The 19,500-nt window shown below is 37.5% G+C and overlaps 1 pseudogene; it reads right to left on the bottom strand.

The window, feature by feature from the left end:
* The window catches only part of LOC149259783 (LRR receptor-like serine/threonine-protein kinase FEI 1), a 170,725-nt pseudogene that overhangs the window by 21,508 nt on the left and 129,717 nt on the right, over positions 1-19,500 (bottom strand).

The following is a 19,500-nucleotide window of genomic DNA, read 5'->3' as shown; positions in this document are numbered from 1 at the left end:
AGTAGATCACCAGCAAAAAATCAAAACAAAAGATAAAATAAAGTTATAGTATCATTTTACATTTGTTTATTTGGTGATTTTTTCATTAATCAGACATGACTTTTGTAATTGGATTAGTGATTATTGAAACTACCCCAAAATACCTAACAACATTATTGTGACAAAAGTAGACCAATTTTACAAAAAGGGAAAATTTGTTCTCAACATATGAAAATAAAACAAATAAAGGTTTGTTGCACAGATGGGTCCCTTGTCCCACAAACAAAAGTGTCTCATACACCAATTTGGTGCTTGGCTAAGCTGTGACCTTAACATTATTGTCCCACAAACAAAAGTGTCTCATACTTCAATTTTTTGTATGGCTATGTTGTGACCTTAACATTAAAGTATTATTATTATTTTACAAAAAGAACATAATTATTCCTAATGTAAGAAAAAAAGAAGGTATTTTTCATACATTAATTTAGTGTCTAGCTAGGCTCTGATGTCATCATTATTATTATTTTTGTGTGAACAAAAACACCCATCTATAAACATAAATACCAGTATGGCATGTCACTTGTGTGATTGGATTAGTGATCATTGAAACTACCCAAAAATACCTGATGACATAGTTATAACAAAATTAACCCAATTTTACAAAAAGGGAAGAATTGTTCCCAACATGGAAAGAGAAAAGAAATATAGATTTATGAACAAAATGTGATTGTAGAAGTACAAAACCATAACTAACCCAACAAAATTGGTGTCAAATTTAGTTAAATTCAAACAAAAATCATGTTTTCCCATCATAAAAAGATGAGATGCAATAGTACACATGTGTGTAACATCCTTTAAGCCATGCCTAATCCATGGGACCCCTTATATTATATTAGGGGTTTTTGATAAAAAATAATGGGTTTTTAATATCATTAAGAACTCATTTATTTAATATGTGTGTATTTATTTGATCCAAAGTAATTTGCAATGTGATCATGTTTGTCAAACCTAGGCCTTCCCCAAACAACCACACATAGTATACAAAAATAATATTGAACCCCAATGACATACAAGTAGATAACCTCAAACCCAGTAATACCTAGCATTGTAGCAATAGAAACAGAGTCTCCATGGGGCATGTGGCTCTAGTATTGTGCATGGAAACTATCAGATGGGCTGCTCAAATATGAAACAATTACATTAGAAACTAAATATTGGTGGAATGCATTGGTCATCCTACTTCTACTTCTTCGGCTTCCTTTCTTGTTTCTGTCATTGTTGGAAGGAATAGAATATGAGGATCGATGCCCACATGGAATCCCTCCTCCATCTAGATGGAAACTAAAATCCCACCTCCTGGAGATGGGTGGTGAGAAGTTGGTCCACCAATGGGAGTTAGTCGAATCCAGAGACCATTCCCCACTGTTGAAAAGCGTAACTAGTATCAGTCTTCATAATTATATTTCTCTCATGTGATGATGTAATGTTGATGTATTGATCAAAAGAAGAAAATTCTAAATGAAAATTTGTTTATAAAGCATGGTTTTCATTCTTATGTTATTTGGTCAATAGGTCAAGCATCCATTATATGCTTCTATGTTTTCTCTTGAATCGTGGTCATTGTATTTATGCAAAAGACCCTTTTTGGGCGCTTATTTAAAAATAATAATTTATTTTATATATAAAAGTTTCTAGGTAAGCTCCCAAGGAAAAGTCGGCCAACAAGTGGAACTCGGCCTAGAGTGGGCTTAAAGAGATCTTAAAAGGGTATTTATTGAGATACTTTGACATCCATGATACAAATTAGTACACTTCACATAAGATATGTCTGCGGTTTGAAGAGGAATGCGAAGACCATGAAAAGGCTAGAAGAACCCTGCAAAAGGGATGTCTTTGAAAGCTTTAGAGATATGAAGTTGCAGAAGTTTGAAGATGCACAAGTCCGAAGTTGCATAAGGGTTAACACAGATTTGAAGCTGCAGAAGTGAAGAAGACATGTATGAGTGGTTGGCTAACTTGTATCTTGGTGAAATCTAGAGGTGGTTTTGGGTCTTGGAAGTATCCTTTGAAGTTAATAAGAAGAGAAGTTCTTGTGGGTTTTCCCCTGGTGGAGGGGATTTCCTCGGCATCAAGCCTATATCTTGTGTTCATGTTATCTATATTTTTTTTACATTTATTTGATAATGAACAACATAAACATAATCAAGTTAAGAAGTATATAAATAAAAATAAATGTTAAATAAGGAAAAGGATAACTTAATAATGTTTCCCTAATCAATTTTCGAACATGGAATCAGAGCTAAGGCTTGAAGAAAGGAGAATAGAGATCACCTTTTATTAAAAAACAAAAGCACAGTGACATGAATTCTGCAGAAACCCTAGAAATCTTCTTAAAAGGAGAGGCACCATCCTAAAACATCACTCAACTCAAAGCTCAATACTCTTCTATAGCTCATATAATCTGGAAGTCACAAATTCTATTCACATAATTGTTATCATATTTGTGGCCTACTTTATGTGTTTCACTCTAAAATCTATTAGAACGAATTCAAGATAATGATTCGATTATTTAAGTAAAATCTTCTATTTGTCAATAATTCGCTATGATTATGTCGCATGTCTTAGATCACACCCTTGTTTGACTCGTACTATTTTAAGCATGAATCTACAGTGGTTCGTATTTGTGAAAATCACATTCTTTGAAAATATATTGCAATGGCTCAACCTTTTTAGGATTCAAGATCTCAGAGGCTCACATCCTCTGTAGCACACAGTTGTGGTGGATTTATAATGCCAACAATGGATCACTAGCAATATCTCATTGCTATGACTCGTGCTCATATAATTGTGATTTGTATGTAGTTATGAAGCTCACAGAAATAAATTTGTGAGACTATATTGATTTATTGTTATCACAATGGTGATATTATGACTCTAATATTACACAATCTCACAATGGCTTATATTCTAGCAACATTCATGGCTCGCTATGATTTTGTAGTTCCTTATCTTAATAAAGATACAAAGTAATGACTCGTTCATGATTTCAAAGGCTCATATTATTTACAATTGCTCCATACTCGAGGATTTTGTGTCACGACTATCACATTACGAAGCCAACAAGATAGTATGACGCATAGATCATATATACATGGCCCAGAGTTAGATGACATGGTTCAACGATAAGATGGTATTGACAATGTGTTGACTACATAACGATGACCTAAAATTGGATAACAAAAAAATTGATATGATAATACGATGATTGGAACTTACGACATGGCTCAAATCTGTTATAAAAACAATAACATAATGGTGTCAATGATAGAAGTCTAAGTGGACTGGCTATTAGCTCAACAACTGAGACATATGATAATCACTTGTTGAAGAAATGGTGACACATGAAGAAAGATTGAATCCTTACAAATAAATAAAAGACAAAAGCACATGGTATTTTCCTATGAGGTACGTATAATTTTCATATGCATTTCATAAGTCTAAATTATGACAAAGGATCTGAAAAGAAATTATGGTTTAGCAGGAAATTTTGAATAGTAGGAATCTAGGGCTTATATTTTTAAGGTTGTTGGTATGTATGGTTCATAAACCCTAGGTGGAACTTTCAAACCCTAGGAACAAAAGCCCTAACCCTATTTTGACGTTCCCTCAAGGAAACCATTGCACTTTGAAAATAACATCTAGGGTTTACAAGGAGAATCCAGGGTATATGGAAAACCATAGCAAGGGTTCAATTAGGTAAAACCTAGGATTTGAAATCCTAAGGTTGATGTTTCCTCTAAATGTAAAAACCCTATCAAGGGTTATTGTTGAGCTTTGAAATTACACCTCTCCAACACATTTTCCCATACTTTTTCCCCTCACTAGTACTCCATAAGCTATCAGAGATCACTGAATATTGATTCTAAAGGAGCATTTAAGTGGTTTTCTAACTATGTTTTTGTGTTTGTTGTTTGACTTAGATTTTGCTCATTAGCTGCGGAATGCAGCCACTTTCCGCAGTTGTTTTTGTTAAACTCTAGGTTGCAGGTATCATCAGGCAAAACAAGCACATGGGCAAGTTAGAAATGACCTAGACATGGATGAGGTCCTATTGGTTCAGCCAGATTCATCAAGGAAAGCCATGGTCAACGGTGGTCAAACAGAGGAATCCTATAGCAACAGGACTCCATTTTCAAGCACGTGAAGGATTCGTAGCCATTACTGATCACTGGGGTCATGTTGACAGCTGTAGACTGCACCACGATGCAAATCCAACAACCACTTTTGTTAGATTGAATAATCTTGGTAAACATTATGCTAAATCCATGGACGTTATCTTTTACTTGTCTTCTATTGATGTAGTTTCACAGGAAAATAGTTATGAAGTTTTTTTTATAAATAACGTGTTTCTATACGCATAGAAGTTAGTTTTTGTTAATGTAATTTTGTTGTTAAAGTTACTGTGCCGTGACACTAGTTCCACTGTGGTAACAAGAGGATTCTTCCTCTGTTTTGATATATAAAGAAGACTCTATTTCTATATGATTGCATGAACATAATTTTGGATTGATATCTTGTTGACCGAGGCTGTGTAGAGGGCCCCTATACGCTGAGGTTTCGTTTTCCTTGTTGCTGTACAGTTTTTATGTATTGTTTCCTTATTTTCACTGCACATGTGTCATAGTTATCCACCTGTGTATATATTTCATCTGTTATAATATTAACATTTCATTCCTATTTATGATTTTACAAGCTTTGTATATTGTTGTTAACGCTAATCAGTGTGTGTATGTTTCAAGATAGAGTAGGCCTCGGCATTTGCATATAATTTTCGCAATAACTAGTGACATGGAATCAGCGTCTCTGTTGACTTTGCTTTTCTTATTTTTTTTTAATTCCAGTTCTGTTTTGTTGATTTCAGTCTTATGCACTTGATTTGTTAGTTAGCTTAGATATTAAATTTCTCATATCATTGACGATTATCTCTGAAAGCCATAGCTTAGACTAACTGGCGAGGAATCGGATTATGAATGATGTAATTTGATTTCAGTTTTACTTTTCTGCTATTAGACATCAACTTGCTAATATCATTGATGATTATCTCTGAAAGCCATAACTTAGACTACCTGGCGAGGAATCAGATTATGAATGATGTGAATTGACTTTACTTTTACTAGATTGCAATTTTTGATTTATTTGAGTGCAGTAGCTTAATTCATTTTTCTATATTTAGACAGCAACAGAGATAATGGTTTCATGATCAGTAGTTCATTATTTGCTTGATTTGAATAGCAATACATTTTTGTTCAAGTATTAATTTCATCACTAATATGTTCTAAGACCCTCTGAAGTGTTAAGTTCTGCAAATCATTATAGAGGACATAATTGCCTTAAAATCTATATCCATACTTTCCTTCAAGAGTATTCTTAAAACTCAGGAATATGATTTCCATTAACATTAGGAGATAAACGAAGATAAAAACCCCCAAAACAAAATAAAAATTGAAAACGACAAAAAGATAAGAAAGAGGCTGTCTTGCACATATAGTGCGCCACACTTCATCAGTCTATGACTCCTGGATTGATAATTAATGTAGCAATTTAGGACACATTAAATCGACTAAACAGTTATACCAAGAATTTTCTAGAGATTTCATCTAAGAACCCTAGAAGTACACCCTTTGAGAAACCATGGAAACCCTAGATTGACAAATTTGGCATTATTTTCCTGTCTTTGTATATTTTGTTCGGTAGTATCTGTCAATTAATGTTGTAGGTACGTATTGAAGGAAAACAAATGATATGCTAATATTATGAATAGAGTAAATGGTAACTTGGTGATCAAGTTGGACCTTTGCACACTCTAATAAAAGTAAACTCATATGGAGATGGACCTCGAAGATGATGATTTTATCATGGTAAGAGAGAATCCTTCAAGAGGGAGCCCTTTCAAAGTTTGTAGAAGAATAAACTCAAGGTATGTGTAAAATTCTAAGATTTGTAGTAGGTCTCCATCATATGAGCAGGCACGATCATTTTGTCTTTAAAATATATTTATGGTAATGCCTCTCTCATTTCTAGGGTTTTTCTAGAGAAACATAAAAATTTTTATGTTGTTGGAGTGTTTTACTTATAGATTAAATCAACCCTTATCTTTCTATTGTAGGCAGAGAATTACGAGAAGACCACCTGGTCTGGACCTTAAAGTAGTTCCTTCTCCGTTTGGAATGGTGATTCCACCTGGTTTAACTAGGTCCAGTTAGCTTTTCCCTATTGCTATGGGTTTAATATATTACTTTAGTTACTAATAGAAAGGGAAATCAGATTGATTCTTCTTGTTGATCAGGCAAGAGAATGACCCTTAATATTCTTTAAGGACATAGCTAAACCATTCTAACATTTTTCCTCTTAAAAAGAGGACTTATCGAATGCAAAATATATGATAACACATGCAAGATCTAATCTAAGATGCAATTAATTTAACCTAACTCTATTGAAGGAAAGATAAATCCTTCTCTCCATCAAGAGTCAATTAACTTTACAACAGTCAGGCCATCAATAATTCTCTCTAGGAGCATTAGCTTCGAGGTATATCCCTTCATAATTCCCTTGCCATCACCCACCAGCAATTTGTGGACAATAAAATGCTATTTGGGAATCCCTCGATCCAAGAAGCCCGAAAATTCAAGTCCCGGCTTGACGACTTCGCAGCAGCCTCTGGAGCCAGCATCAACACTGTTAAATCCCAGATCTTCTTTTTCCATACTCCCACCATGACTCAAAACTCCATAGCCTGCATTCTAGGATTCTTTGTCGGCTCTCTCCCTTCCAAGTACCTTGGCGCCCCCTTAACTGATTCTACTCTTAAGCACTCCTCATGGCAACTACTCCTAGACAAACTTGAAGCCTGCCTCACTTCCTAGACCTTCAGAGCCCTAAACATGGCAAGTCGACTAATCCTCATCAAGGCTGTACTGCAATCTATGCCTCTTTATCTCTTCTCTGTTCTAGCAGTGCCTAAATGGGTACTTAAAAAAATCAAAGATCTTCAAAGGAATTTTCTATGGGGATCTGCTGGACATAATCGCAAATGGGCATTGGTCAAGTGGGCGATAGTTTGCCTCCCAAAAAACCTTGGGGGAATCGGTCTTCAGGACCCTCAACATAGTAACGCAGTCATGGGAGCAAGAATCTGGTGGAAGTGGCTTTCAGCTCCGCACACACCCTGGGCGATCCTATGGAAAGCCAAATATGCTAACAACAGATCGAATGAAGACTTGATCAGGCTCACAGATACGAGAAAAGGCTCCCTAATTTGGAATGTGGCTAGATTGCACATACACATGATCCATCAGCACAACTTTTTGGAAATAAGGAACGACAACAATGCTTGCTTCTGAATGGATTAATGGCAGAAAATACCCAAAATCAACAACTTAATCTCACTACCACAAATAGAGGGCGAGGAAGCTCATTAATGGAAAACAGTCAACCAGTACTGTATTCCCACCCTCGATCAGGGATAAAGACAATGGAAAAAAGTAGAGCACATCATCAGGGATGGTACAGAGATAATGTATAAGGAGTTGGACATAGAGCTAACCAATAGGAGAATTAGATTCTCTAAAGAAAAGGATATCCTACGTTGGGGATACAAGCCACGTGGGACTTTCACCACACAAGAGGCATACAACCTTATGATTAATACTCAGAATAACAAGGACCCTCTCTGGGACAAAGTGTGGTCTCCTAAAATCTAGCCCAATATCTCCACCTTTCTATGGCTGCTTTGTCATAAAAGAATTCTTACATGGGACAACTTAAGAAAAAAAAAATTGGCCCCTCAAGATGCCCCAAATGCAAGTAACAGGAGGAAACTATACAACATTTCATGGACTCCTGTTATTTGGAAAACAAACTTTGGGAAAAAACAATTTTCAGATGTCAAAAAGATGGTAGAGTAAAAGAAGACATCACCAAAACTATACGTCACTGGGCTAAAAATCTGTACAAAAGTCCCCTACTTAACTCCCTATGGAGAATTGTTCTAGACCTCCTCATCTGGACTATTTGGAAGGAAAGGAATTTGCATATCTTCAGGAATCAAACCAACCCCATCGAGATCATATGGAGCAATCTATGTAGCAACCTTCAAGAAAATCTAGCACTCCAAACTTAGAGCGGTGATGACTTTCACACCGACCCACAAGAACGGACCATTTGGAAGAATTATAACCTCGGGCTCATCTAGACTCAAGAGCATCCCAGTAGATCCATCCCTTCCCACCACTCTTCTAGTAATTGGTGCCCTCTACCTCCAGGATTCATGCAGTTAAACTTTAATGGTGCTTCTAAAGGCAATCCAGGCCAGGCCGGACATGGAGGAATTTTTAGGGATCACTATGGAAATCCTTTGCTACTCTTCCTAGGCACATCAGGATGGGACACGAACAACTCGGCTGAACTAGAAGGATTGTGGCAAGGTCTCCACCTTGCTCAGCAACATGGCTACTTTCCCTTAATAATCGAAGGAGACTCACAAATCCTCATCAATATGGCCAATCAAATTATTCAGGGAACTCCAGTACATAAGCTATCTTGTAGCTGGAGACTCGCAGCTCGTTTACAACACATTGAGCATTGGCTTGCAACCAATAGAGCAATCACCTTCAAACACATCAAGAGAGACGACAACAAAGTGGCCAACCTCTTAGCCAATTTAGGGGTGAACAGTGATCGAACTCTATACACAGGCTCGCTGGATATAATAAAAGATGCCAAACACCAACAAGAATATAACACACTAGTGAAAAATGATGCAACACCCCTGGATGTGGGTGGTAGATGAGCATTCAAGGCAAATACGATGCCCGCCTAAAAGATAGCCACGTCACATGGTAATCTGTTCCTTCCCCTGTGGGAATTTAAGGCAAAAATCTACCCCTTAGCCGCCACAATTAATCCTCTGTGCAGATTGAGACTTCCCCTGCAAACATAAAATCATGGAGCCAAGCCCTCTTCACTCATCCATTCTGCCTCTGAATTGCTCTTGCCACCCCGCCATTGCAAAGCCAAGCTCTCAAACCACAATGGGAAGGTGTTGCAAACTACTATGCTGCGTCAACCTGTGCAATGGTTATCACTTCTTCCAGTCAATACACTGCACCTTGCAAATTGAGGCCTCGGCCCCTACCTCTGTCCCAGACTTGACATCCCCTATTCTTTTTAGTATCACCTCAGCTGCTCTCGCCCTTCTTCCTACCACTTTGTCTCCCTTCTCACTGCAGCATCCCTCTCAGAGCATTATGTGTCGTCATCATCGAATGAGATGCAGGCGTGGTGGTAGCCGTGGTAGTGCCATCTGCCCCTCTTTGTTGCCCCCCACTACTTCGTCTTCCCCATCAGCCTCCCCACCCTCCAATCCCTCCTCTTCCCACTTCCATGGCAGTTATCCAGATACGCGTAGTGGAAGAGGACGAACTCACCCCTGTGAGGCTCATCGAAGTGACGAAGCCACCCAGTCAACCAATTTTACTAATACCACCCAGTACACTCAATTCTATTTTTCTTGCTCCATGGACCGATTGGTTGTCATTACCATCGTCTCAGTAGATTTTAGGGAGGAAGCTAGCTCAGGCATTGCTCCAACCTATAGCCCTGATAAGAACTAGGTTCCTTAGCCGCACGAAAATGTTCAGATGGAGCCGAGCACAAGCCATCCGCAGAAAGCTAAGGATTATCCGTCCGTAAGCAGCTCAAAGATGGTGGGTGGCAATGCCACCAACAAAGCCAAAGGCATTTGGGTTGATGACACAAAGCCACAGGACACCATGGGTGGCAAGCAGGCAAAGGATATAGATTCAGAAGACTATGGGTTTCCGATTGTGGAAGAGAAGCCACCGTCCTAAGACACCTAGCATTTGCATGTCATAGGTCATATGTCAAGCTCGGTCTTCTGAGTTTTTTGCTTTTTTTGATCTTTTACAGTGGTTAATTTTGGCAGTCAATTTTGAATTTTACCATGGCAGTAAATTTTGATTTCTGGATTTGTAGCCCCTGCATGGGCAGAAGGAACCTAACTTTCTCTCATTTTCGGACTGGTTTCCCCTCCGAGGGTAGTCTCAATTTTAAGTCTTGTTGTTTAAAATGGTCATATGGCTGACCTAGACCCACAGAGGCCGGGGCCTCACTGTACATTATGTTTCCATTTATAGATTTACTTTTACATAGAAAAAAAAGTTAACTTTATAGCGAAAAGAAGCTTTAAATAATTGGAATTAAGATGGAGGAATTAGATCGAGGAGATAGCTCACAAGATATGATTCCTCGTTAATATAAATACTAACAATTAAACACTTGGTAAGTAGTTACATAAGACCTTATTGAAAATATATACAATTCCTTATTTTTCATATGCATAATAACTACAAAGATTCATGATGAATTACTAAATTAGTTCAAATAAGACATCATGTATGCAAACAAACAATTATTATCCTAAATCGTAAGTTAGCTTACTAATCTAAGATTATAACTATTTGTTCAGGCTATGTATATTTCAATTTTCAAGTTATGTTTATGATCAAGTTTGTAGAATAATCTAATCAAACTTTTAAAATGAATTAAGAATTAAAAATCAGCAATAATGCATGAAGCCAACAATTAATTCATACATCCATAAATGTAAATTCAAAAATTGAGAAAAAATTTGCATCCATGAATTCGAAAAACAGTAGCGCTATATAAAAATCAATGAAACAAAGCTCTATTAATTAAATAAAATCGAATTACAAAACCTTCCATTATGGAAGTAGCGCACAATCCTATAGGCCTGTAATTGATCTCTGCTTTCAGAAATGGCCTCCTCCTTACAACAGTAGTACATAGTAATAAAGAGTTTCTCCACAAACAAATTAAAACACTGCAATATAGGGTCTTCTTTGTTGGGTCAGGAAAAAGGTATGTTTTCTCTTCATAAATAAATTTATTTAACATTTACCATCACATGATTATCTTTGTTTATGGATAAAAGTAAATTAAATAATAGCTAAAGTTGGGTAAAAGAACTTGGTAAAAATTAGATAAATCTAGCATGGGAAACTGACTTTTCTTCTATCTTTATATGCAGAAGACGCGGATTGAACAATAGTTGTTCAATCGACACTGCAACATCAGATCGTAAAAGGAAAAATATAGCGTCTGAGGAAGGCAAGGCAGTGAAAGACTAGGAAGACTGATGCTATTTCATGACAAGATCAGATTATGTATAGTGAAATCCTCAGGATCCCCTAATCCTGAGGATTCGCTTTTATATATTTATTTTCTAAATGTAATATATAAGGCCGAAAGGCAAAACTGCACAGAGTTCAAAATTTCATAACTTGTAATTATTCTTTTGAGACATATAATATTGTTACCTCAGTAATGTTGTAGTTGTGTTGCTTATTTTAATGAAGAAAGAATGTGTTTGATCCATACCTATATTTTGAGCATTTCCTAGCAGAGACTTCTGGTGACTGTGGGCCCAGTCAAGAGAAGTCCTACTTCTTTCTTGTGTTATAATATTTTATATTTAGTCATTACTGATTGTTAACGTTAAGTTAATATCATTTCACTTATTTGTGAAGATTGACGATTTTGATTCATATTGTTGTTCATTTAGATTCAGACTTAGCTGTGTGATATATCTTAGTAACCCTTTGATTGGATTAGTCATATTGGTTATAGTAGTAGATTGTTGTTCATTTCGAGTTATGTTATCATAGATCTTAGAGATAGAATTAATCGATTTCCATAATTTTCTTATATAAATCATTTGTTGTTTAGATATCATTTATCATTACATGCTCACTTGTTGTTCAATTATCAGTTGTCGTTCAATTGAGATTTGCTATTCAATTAGGATCTTCCATTCAATTAGGATTTGTTGTTCAATTCAGATTTGCTATACATTACCATTTTTGTTCAATTGTTATAGTTCCCTTTCTTGATTAAGTGAAGTAGTCTTAATTCTATTTAAATATTGTTGAGCGTGATTCTTTTCACTTACATTCAGATTCATTTGATTTCGGAATAAGTTAAATAGAGTTGCATAGAGTGTTAAGAGTTCTCTCAAGAGTTATTTCCTTCATAGTTATTTCTTTCAGAATTGTTTGGATTGAGTTGAAAAAACATTTATTAGTGATTGAAATGATTTATCATTAGATAAACTCTAAATTCACTGCACATATAGTGCTGACATTCTTGAGATAAAAAGACTTACCTTGGGTTGATGATTAATGTAGGAATTAAGATTTCCAGTAAAAAGACATCTTAGTGCATTAACATTTTGGTGCCATTGCTGGGGAGAATGTTTTAAAGTGGTTTCATTTTTATCTTGCTGTGAAAGAATTCGGTTTTAAAAATGGAAGGTAAGAACCTGCATACCTAACAAGTAAAGTGCTTGCTTACCAGCCCGCTTTTCAGCAAAATCTTAGAAGTTAAATAGGAATCAGTTTTTTATGAATGATTAGGAATAGAAAGACAGAAAAAGAGAACAACCCCCCACATAAATCCACAAAACCCAAAGGATCGATGAACCTTGGGATAACGCCCTTTATAAATGAAATCGTGAGAAAATCAGAGTCTCAAGCATCAGTAGGATTTCATCCAGTAACTGGAAAAAGTCCTAGTGTAAGCCCTCAAGCATCAGGCTCACCATCTATAGCTTACGCTGAGATTCAAAGCCAAATTGGAGGACCTTAACAGAGTCTTTACGCTACAACCATTTTACTTTCTGATCCTCTCCAAGAGGGAAAATCGTGTAACCTAAGATAAGGAGAAGGAGAAACTAGTGGGACTGCTAAGGCAGAACCATAGATGTTTGAATAGGGGTCTCCTATGATCCTAGATCTAGGTAGTGTTGTAAAGCCAGCTCGGGTTGCTAATTCCCCGCTTACTCAAAAAGCACCCCCTGAAATTCCAGAAGGTTATTGGCACATCTTTGACCAAATGGCAACCCAACCACCTCAAGGTCAAACCTTAACATTAGAATATCCCATAGTCGATCAAGTAGCCAATGCCCCCATGAAGGCTATTCCTCTGTGTTAGAAAATTATATATTACGGAGCAATGGAACACATAAAATATTGCAGAAATATAAACAAAAAAAATGCATAAAACAAGAGAGACACAGATATACATTGTTCACCTAGTTTGGGCTACGTCCATAGAGAAACAACCAGTCCTTCCTTTTATATTATCCAGCAAACTGAAGAGAAAAAACCTACAGCAAATCCACTGTAAAACCCTCTTCACTCTCAATCTCCTCTCTCTTCCTCACTCAGAATACAGATATACATAGACGCAATACAATTCCCTCATATATAGTGAGGGGTTTCCTTCTTGGGAAAAAAACCCTAAATTAAACATAACTTTTATCGTCAGATCATCCGCCTAATGAATGGCCCAGAGTGACTAGAAATTACTATACTTTTACAAGGCAATTTTACATCTATTTTTAGCTTCGAGGGTGTTGCCCCTGCACTGCCCAACCGGGGGGGATTTACCCCCACAGGGGGGGGGGGGCGGGGGACAAGTCCCCCCTGCACCTCCCCGTGTGGAGCGGTGTACAGTCTTCCTGGGGTATACATCCTGCGGAGACCTTTGAATACAGAAGATAATCAGGCTCCACACCCAACAATCTCCCACTTGGAGACTGATTATAGCAACTCCACCGCTACTTCATTTGTTAGACAATGATTCCACTTTGGACCTAGTTGTTTCTCATCTTCTTCATCATTCTTGAAGACCAATTGAAACTGAGCAAATTCTCAATGTCTCCCTGGTTACAACTTTTGTTAACATATCTGCAGGATTCTGGCTAGTGTGTATCTTTTCTAGCTTCAACTGTCCATCTTCCAATGCTGACCGTATGAAATGGTACTTGAGCTGTATATGTTTAGTCTTGGAATGAAATTCAGAGTTCTTTGCAAGATGTATGGCACTCTGGCTGTCAATGTATAACCTGTACAACTCCTGCTTCTTGCCCAATTCATCCAGAAACCTTTGTAACCAAATCATTTCTTTACTAGCATCTGTAGCAGCAACATACTATGCTTCTGTTGTTGAAAGTGCAACAACACTTTGGATTTTTGAAACCCAACTGACACCTATTCCACCTATAGTAAACACATACCCTAATGTGCTCTTCTTGTTATCTCTATCACAAGCCATATCTGCAGCAACATATCCCTCTAGAGCAATGTTTGAACCACCAAAGCATAATGCTTGACTTTTGGTACATCTCAAATACTTGAGAATCCACTTCACCGCCATCCAATGTTATTTTCCTGGATTGTTCATCTACCTACTTACAACTCCCACTGCATGTGCAATATCAGGCCTTGTGTATACCAATGCATACATTAAGCTTCCAACTACTAATGCATATGGAACTTTAGACATACGATCCATTTCTTCCTGAGTATTGGGACACGCCTCCTTACTTAAATTGAAATGGCTAGCCAAAGGTATACTAACTCGTTTTGCATTCTACATATTAAACCTTTTCAACACCTTTTCTATGTACTCACTTTGAGACGATGTTAATTTGCGATTCTTCCTATCTCTAGTTATTCTCATACCAAGGATTATAGTGACATCTAGTATAACCTTGTTCAGACATAAACCTGTCAAATTCTAGATACCACTACCTTGGAGCCTGTTTTAAGCCATACAAGCTCTTCCTCAACCTGCACACTAATTTCTCCTTCCCTTTTACCTCATATCCTTGTGGCTACTGCATATATATCTCTACCTCCAAATCCCCATGGAGAAAGGCTGTCTTTACATCTAACTGCTCAAGATGCAAATCTTTAGCTGCTACTAGACTTAAAATAGTTTTGATTGAAGTCATTTTCACAACAGGAGAAAATATTTCATCAAAATGAATACCTTTCTTCTGTGCAAACCCCTTCACCACAAGTCTAGGTTTGTACCTCTGTTTTCCTCCATCTTCTTCCTTCAGCCTGGAAGCCCATTTATTCTGCAATGCTGTTTTACCTGTAGGCAGCCTGACTAAGTCCCAAGTCTGGTTATGTGCTAAGGAGTCCATCTCTTCTTTCATGGCTTTCTCCCACTTCTTCCTGGTTTCTACCTACACTGCTTCTTCCTAACATTCTGGTTCACCAGAATCAGTCAACAATACATAATATAATGAAGGAGAGTATCGTTCAGGGGGTCTACTTATCCTGGTAGATCTTCTAACACCACTTTCAGGTGTTTGAAGTGCTTGTTGCTGTTGTGGTTGTTGTTCTGGCTGTTGATCATTATGATTTTCAGGCACCATCACTTTTCCTATGATATCATCAAGCACTATGTATTCTTTGTTTTCCTTTTCTTGTTTCTTTTCCTGCAACTAATTCTTATACAAGACGTTTTCATTGAATATTACATCTCTGCTCCTAATGATTTTGTGATTTTCATAATCATATAAATGATAACCAAAATCATTAACACCATATCAAATAAAGGTACATTTCTTGGATTTTGCCTCAAGCTTTGTTGTATTTTCTTTATTAATGTGGACAAAGGCTTCACAGCCAAAAGTATTTAAAAATGAGTAGTTTATCTTTTTACCTATCGATGCCTCCTCTAGAATACCACCATCCAAGGAACTTGAAGGCCCTCTGTTTATTAGATAAACAATAGTATCTACAACATCTACCCAAAATTGTAAAGGCAATCCTACATGCAATCTCATGCACCTTACACGCTCCATGATTGTCTTGTTCATCCTTTTTGACACACCATTTTCTTGTGGTGTTCCTGGAACTATCTTCTCTCTACGAATTCCATTCTCTGAACAGTACCTATCAAACTCTTCACTACAATATTCAGCTCCATTATCTGATCTGAGACACTTCAACCTTTTCCCTATCTCATTTCCAACCAAAGATTTCCATTTCTTGAAAGTATCAAATACATCAGATTTATTTCGAATACAATAAATCCAAGTTTTTTTGGTTGCATCATCAATAAAAGTAACATAATAACAAGAGCCACCAAGAGATGATACCTGAGCAGGTCCCCATACATCTGTATGTACAAGCTCTAATTTTTTGCTCTTCTTTTCTTTCCCAACTCTAAGGAATCTGACTCTCTTCTGTTTTCCATAAACACAATTCTCACATAATTTTAAATCAACATGCTTCAAACCTGGCAATAAATTTCTTAAGTGAAGAATCTACATCCCCTTATCACTCATTTTCCTGAGCCTATGATGCCACAATGCCGTATCTTCTCATGTAGAGGTTAAAGAATTAACAGAATTAGAAATACCACTGCATAAGTACAATGTACCAACCTTTTCTCCTTTTGCTATTACTATGGATCCTTTAGTGACCTTCCAGGTTTTATCTGTGAAAGTACTTACGCAACCTTCACTCCCAACTGCCCTATTGAAATCAGATTTTTCTTCAAATCTGGAACATGCCCTACCTTCTTCAATAGCCACTGGTTTCCATTTTGTTGTTTTATGAAAATTGTACCCATTCCAATGATTTTATAGGGTTTATCATCACCCAATCGAACTTGTCCAAAATCTCCTTGAACATAATCATGAAAATGTTTCTTATCAGGTGTGGCATCGAATGAGGCCCCTGAATCTACCACCCAGGCATCAATAATATTTTCTAATGAAAGAATCAAAGCATCTTGCAACACATCACATGTTACATTCACTTCATGATTAGCTTCTTGCTGTGTGTCTCCTTCTTTTCCCTTCCGAGACTTGCAGTCTTTCTTCAAGTGTCCTTTCTTCCTGCATTTCCAACACACTATCCCCGATCTGGACTTGGATCTACCTTTTCTTGACTTACTGCGATATCTTGGGCTCTTTCCTCTTTCCATTTTTCTTCCCCTAGTCTCTGCAGTCAAAGCATTACCTGATGTCTCACCGGAGCTTTTCCGTCGCATTTCCTTGCTAAGGATTGCACCGACAACATCATCAAACTTTAATGTACCAGATCCAGAGATAGAGTTACTAATGGCCATAACTAAACCATTCCAACTTTCTAGCAATGAGCACAAAAATAACAGAGCCCTAACTTCATCATCAAAATTTACCCCTGCAGAACTTAAATAACTTCTAACTGTATTAAAATCATTTAAATGATCTGAAATAGATCCACCTTCTGACATCTTCATATTAAATAAATGCTTCATAAGAAATACCTTATTTGAGGCCAAGGGTTTTACATATAGTTTGGCCAATGCCGACATTAAAACCTGTATTGTCATTTCCTTTGAAATATTAAATGCTACCGACGCCGCTAAGCACATCCATATTGTTCCAAGTGCCGTTTTGTCCAGAATATCCCATTCTGTGTCTGTCATACTCTTCGGCTTCTTTGTCTTTCCGCTCAATGGTAGGTATAGATCTCTCTGATACAGATAATCTTCCATCTGCATCTTCCATAGCTGGTAGTTTTGGTCGTTGAATGTTTCAACCCTAAACCTACCATCTTCCGCCATTGCTCGACTCGAACCAGGAACCCTTCTCTCCTACGAGTTTATCAGCCAAATAGAACTTCGGCTATGATACCAGTTGTTAGAAAATTATATATTACGGAGCAATGGAACGCATAAAATATTACAGAAATATAAACATAGAAAACGCATAAAACAAGAGAGACACAGATATACGTGGTTCACCCAGTTTGGGCTACGTCCATGGAGAAACAACCAGTCCTTCCTTTTATATTATCTAGCAAACTAAAGAGATACAACCTACAACAAATCCATTGTAACACCCTCTTCGCTCTCAATCTCCTCTCTCTTCCTCACTCAGAATACAGATATACATAGATGCAATACAATTCCCTCATATATAGTGAGGGGTTGCATTTTTGGGCCAAAAACCCTAAATTAAACGTAACTTCTACCGTCAGATCATCCGCCTAATGAATGGCCTAGATTGACTAGAAATTACTAGACTTTTACAAGGCAATTTTACATCTATTTTTAGCTTCGGGGGACCGCTGGCCCCCGGACACCCCAGCCAGGGGGGATTTACCCATGCGGGGGGGGAAGGACAAGTCCCCCCTACATGGAGGGGTGTACAGTCTTCCTGGGGTATACAACCGACTGAGACCTTTGAATATAGAAGATAATCAGGCTCCACACCCAACACTCTGCAGAGCATCCCAACTTTTCACGGGATGATCATAGAGGATCCTGATGCCTTCTTGTTTGAGTGTGATGTCCTCTATAGAATATATGACTACATCACTGACCCCTAAAAGCTAGAATTGTTCCCCTCTACTCTAAAAGGAGTAGCCTTAAGATGGTTCATGGGTCTGGGTGGATGAACTATTAATTCTAGGGACAATATGAAAACCTCCTTCCTCACAACATACCAGGACTTTTGCAAGACTAGGGAGCCAAAAGATGAAATATTTAAGATGACTACAAAAGATAATGAAACTCTAGAAGAGTATCTTGAATGGTTTAATTATAATTTGCAGAGATATGCACACACCACCTTACTTAAAGAACTCCTAAGAGCTGTCTTAATTAAAGGGATGAAAGGAGAATGGTTAGAAACTCTAAATTTAATGGGGAAAAGAGATATTTCTCAGGAAGATTATGATGAAATATTATGCTTGTATATTAAGTGTTCGCAAGGAAGAACATGCACAGGAGCAGGAAGCCGAGATCCCATGAGAAAGGGAATCAAATCTCATAGTGGAGGTGTAACACGAATGGAGATCGTCAACCTCTTAGAAGATTTCAAAACAGACATCCTTGGCACCCTCACGACACAGTTGGACGTCTTACTGGCTAAACAAAAGCAAGCCTTAGCAGAACAAAACTTGGCCATCTTTTCTCCATGTTGTCGAAAGAAGCACAACCAATGGGAGTGTCCATTAGACACGGTCTATACATGCGCTATCTGCACCAAATATCATGCCACTGAACAATGTCCATCACTACTAGGGCTGAAAGTGGTATTCAAGGAATCATAAGAAGAGACATACCCAGCGTATCTAATGAACCAATGTCGATAGTGGCAGGCTAAAACTACACGTATGTCACAAGACACATCCCAGTTCTTTCCTTTTTCACATTTTAATCAGCAACAGAACCTTGGGGCAAAATGGCACGACCAATCACCTTACCCAAATTGGCAAACCCATCCATTCCCTATGGCATCCTAGCCAACTCAATCCTTCCCAGGTAATGGCTAGCTAAATTATCCTTTTACTCCTATTTGGTAGGATAATCCCTATCAATCCCAGTGGCCTGCCTCCACCTCTCAAAATCAGAACTGGTCTCCAAATTGGTAGCGACCACTAGGGATATCCAGTGCACCTATGCGGATAGGTCCTCAGCCTCAACCTGCACTATGAGCTCCATATACATTACAGACAAAATCCTCAATGTCTTCTGTGCCCTCAATTGCCAGCTCAGCCAAATCCAAATATTAATAACATACTGGTCCAGTTGGTACAAATTATCAAAAGTTCGGACAATGAGATT

The sequence above is a fragment of the Pinus tabuliformis genome, chromosome 6 (genome assembly GCF_031772625.1).
Source record: "Pinus tabuliformis cultivar Carrire ecotype Pingquan chromosome 6, CPIR1, whole genome shotgun sequence".
In the NCBI taxonomy this organism is placed as follows: domain Eukaryota; kingdom Viridiplantae; phylum Streptophyta; class Pinopsida; order Pinales; family Pinaceae; genus Pinus; species Pinus tabuliformis.
The sequence above is the reverse complement of the archived record's forward strand: the minus strand, read 5'-3'. Positions and strand labels throughout refer to the sequence as shown.